Raw genomic sequence first — 4,470 nt, 5'->3', positions numbered from 1 at the left:
CAGCAGGTTAATTTAGTGTTTTCCATTGTCTCTTGAATAATATCAAGGGTGGGAGGTGCCTAAAGACAGGAGTTTGTATCTGTTGTGTTCCCCTTTGTGTTTTTAGTACCTAGGATGGTGTCTGGCACATAGTAGATTCTTCATAAATATTTGTTGAGAAATAAACGAAGCAAAATAATAAATATAAAAGCATAATGCAAAAGCGAAAGGATAAGCCACAGACCTGGGGAAAATATTTTCGAAATGCATTATGGGACAAAGGACCAGTATCCAGAATACATAGAGAATTACCACAATTCAATAATAAGAAAACCAACAACCCAATTAAATATGGGAAAAAATTTGAAGAGACTCTGCACCAAAGAGGAAATACAGATGGCAAATAAACATGTGAAAAGATGCTTGACATCATTGGTCATTAGGGGAATGCAAATTAAAACCACAATGGGATATCATTTTACACGTATTAGAATGAGAAAATGTTAAAAGACTGACCACATAAGTGCTGATGAGAATGAAACTCTCCTACAGTCCTAGTGGGAATGTTAAATAGTCACTGTGGAAAACAGTTTGGCAGTTTTCTCATAAAGTGAAATATACATTTACCACAAAACCCAGAAATCCTATTATCTTAGAGAAATGAAAACTTACGTTTACATAAAATGGCAGCTTTATTCATAATTGCCCCAAACTGGAAACGACCAAAATATCCTTACTTATTACCCAGTAATGAAAAACAAACTACGGATGCATACAACATAGATGACTCTCAAATGCACAACGCTAAATGAAGAAGCCTGAATAACAAGGGTACAAACTGTACGATTCCATGTATATGGAATTCTGAGAAAGGCCAAACGATGGGACTAGCACACAGTCAGTGGTTTTCAGGAGTTAGCGGTAGAGGGAGGGGCTGACTTCAATGTGTCCACACGAAGAACTCATTTGAAGTGAGAGAACTGCTCTGTGTCCTACTTGTGGTGTCAGTTAACTATTTTTGTTTGTCAGGCCTCAGAGAACTGTATGCTACAAAGGGAAATTTTTACTGTATGGAAAATATACCTCAATAAATATGACCGTTTTTTAAGTGTAATACTTTGCAAGCAATAAAGGATTCGATGTCTAGAACGGTTGTGATTGTGCCTGTTTTTACTTCTCCTCTCCATGTGGTGTCTGCACAGACATGTCTCAGGAATGCACCTGAGGCAAAGGAGGCTCCATAGGCATCCTGAAGCTATTCAAGGCAACACTTTGGTGACTGTTAGGACCTGAATTGTGCCCTCCCCAAATTCATATGTTGGGCTCCTAACCCCCAATGTGACTGGATTTAAACATTAGGGCCTTTAAGGAGGTAATAAAGGTTAAATGAGGTCATAAGGGTGGACCCTAATCTGTTAGCACTGGTGGCTTTATAAGAGGAAGAGACACCAGCGTGCTCTTTCTGCATATCTGTACACAGAGGAAGGCCATTACAGTGAGAAGGCAGTTAGTTGTCTACAGGCCAAAAAGAGAGTCCTCACTAGAAACCAACCTTGATGGCACCTTGATCTTGGACTTCCAGCTTCCAGAACTGTGAGGAAATAAATGTCTGTTGTTTAAGCCACCCGGTCTGTGGTATTCTGTTATGGCAGCCTGAGCAGACTAATACATTGCCTCTTAGTTTCAGATCTGACTTTAGGAAACTCAGTGTGCCCATGTGCGAGGGCAGCAGGCATTTAAGCAAAAGAAAGAAAGTTTGGCACATCCTTCTTGTCTAGTTGAAGAGGGTTCTGGAGCCCAGAGAGGGGATATGAAACACTGGGAAACCCGGCAGTGAAATCTGTAGGACTCTCGTGGATCAGATTCTGGGGATGTGTTCACAAAACATACTGCAAAGTAAGAATTGTTTGGGGGGCTTTCAGAATGGCCCTGAGTCTGCCTCTAAAGCCCCACCCAAACCTGGTTCATGCTAGGTTGTTCTCCCACAGAACACATATGAAGTTTGGGAGTCATCAATGCCTTGGTTCAGGAGAGTAGCTATGATGGTGTAATCTCAGGCCTGGTGGCAGCCCAAGGGAAAGGGTAAATGTCTGAGTCTCTCTAGATGACAGTGGCTGGGAAAAGCTGGGATGAATCATGTGTCACAGCCCGCATCTCACAGGAAAGTTCTGCCAGATGCAGGAGCTGGGAGCAATTACCATTCAGGCAAGGTTGGTGAATAAGAGCCTCAAAGGGTAATTGGGGGTGCATGCCTGCAAGGGCATGTGTGTGCACACATGTGCATTTCAGCATGTGTGAAATTTATGTGCATGGTATGCTTATGCCTGTGTGTGTTTATGATGTGTTCATGCATGCATGCACATGTGTACATGTGTGTGCATTCAGGCTTTGCTGGTTTGGATGCAGTGTGCCTTCTTGTGAAGATGCTAGAGTGCAGATAAGCCCAGCTGGTACACAGGGGCCCGTACCCTGACAAATGTGTTTGTAAAAAGCAATTGTACATATGCATGATTGTATATGAGTGCATAGGTGCAAGGAAAGACCATTGGCCCAGGCTTGTGTGTCTACCGTCTGTGCATATATACCCTGGGTTCCCATACATGGGCGAGTATGAGTGAACAGGTGCACACATGGGGCTAGGCCTGGCTATCGGTACACATGTACCCCATGACTATAGGTATTTCCATGGGCCTGGGCCTGGATGTCTGTGCTCATGTCCCCTGAGGGGGGGCTCATGAATGCACACATGTGTGTACATGAATGCACAAATGCCCGGGAGCCTGGACCGTGGTGAAATGGCATGTGTACCTTTTGGCAGCCATGAATGTGTATGTGCATGAGTGCAGGTTTGTCCACGGGCTCAGGCTTGGGCATCTGCGTACATGTACTCTTGGGTGCCCATGAATGTGTGTGTACACACAGGTGCATATTTGTCCATGGGCCTGGGTCTGGGTGCTTGTGCAAACGGATCCTGTATGCATGTGCATGTGTGTGTAAATGGGTGCACATGGTGTGCACATGGGCCTGGGTCTCAGTATCTGTGCATGTGTAACTCTGGGGGCCCATGAATGTGTGCGTGCATGGTTTCATGTGTGGCCATGGGCCTGGGTCAGGGCATATGTATACATGTATCCTTCGGGGCCTGTGCATGGGTCTGCTCATGTGTTCAGATGTGTCTATCTATGGGCTTGGATTTTGGTGTCTGTGCACGTGTCTCCTTGGGGGCCCACATATGGCATCTGTGCGTGCATGTGTGGGTGTGTGCAGGGATGGGTGTGCAGCTTCACTTCCACCTACACCTGGCTGGGACTGTAAGGAAAACCAAGGAATGCACTTCTAGGAATCCAGGTTTCAGCAGAGCCAGGGAAGTGAAAGTCAGGACCACTTTGCTTTTCCCAAACCTCGTTACTTGGGACAAAGGTGGAGCTTCATTTATCCCCACGCTCCTGACGTGAGCACTGTGCCGGGCTCTAGAGCAACCCAGAGACAATATGGCCAAACTCTAGACTCCTGGAAAGTTGAACAATGCTTATAAGCCACCATGATATGAAGCAGAAGTGCCAGGAATCCACTCAGAGCAGGGAGAAGAGACTCAGGGAAGGCTTCCTGGAGAGGGGTGTAGGAAGGTACAGGGAAAGGGGCCCATGGCAATAGGGTGGGGGCTGGGCATGCAAGGATGGAAGTAGGGAGACAGAAGTCAAGGCAAGGGAAACTCAGAAGGCAAAGGCCTGGAAATGAGACAGCAATTTGTTCAGTCAGGAAGCTGCATGTGGCTCTCTCACTTGTAAGAGATCAAGCACCCAGGCTTTGGAGAGGTCCAGATATGACCAAGGGTTGGTGGGTGGGGGGAGTTGTCTCTCTGCCCCTAGGTCAGGCAGCCTACTCTTAGGAAGCTGTTTAGGGTTCTATGAGCCACAGGGGCCTAGGGTAAGCCGCCTGCCCTTTCTGGGCCTCAGTATTCTTTGTTATCAAATAGCTTTCCTGTCTGCAGCCTAGACCCAGGGAAGCTACAGAGTAGCTCACAAGTCGTGAGCAGGTAAGTGGCTGCTCCCCAAGACTGGGCCACCCTCCTGCTCCTCTGCCACCTCTGAGTCCTCACACCCTGCCCCACAGGCAAGGCTTGGAAATGGACTGGGGGAGCCATTCCCACTGGCCCATCAGCAGCAGAGAGGCTAAACCCGGCAGGGGCACAACCCTGGCCTAAAAGGGGGCACCTCCACTGCTAGCCCCAAACCCCCACCAATCCACCCAAGCACAGCAGGGGAGGCAAAGGGACCAAACCTTCCTCCTGGTTGTGGTTGAACAAAGGGTGACTGCTGCTCCTGAATTCCAAGTCTAGACCAGATGTAGAATAGGTTTGGGAAGGGTAGAGGGGTCTGCCCTTCCAGTCTTAGCACCCCAGCCCTGCCCAGCTTCACCCCCCAAAAGCCCCTCAGGTGCAGTGTTAAGACCTTCCTGTGCCCTCACCTCAACCTCAGCTGATGACTTTTA

This window comes from Pteropus alecto, unplaced genomic scaffold (genome assembly GCF_000325575.1).
Source record: "Pteropus alecto unplaced genomic scaffold, ASM32557v1 scaffold669, whole genome shotgun sequence".
Lineage (NCBI taxonomy): Eukaryota > Metazoa > Chordata > Mammalia > Chiroptera > Pteropodidae > Pteropus > Pteropus alecto.
Note: the sequence above shows the minus strand (reverse complement) of the source record.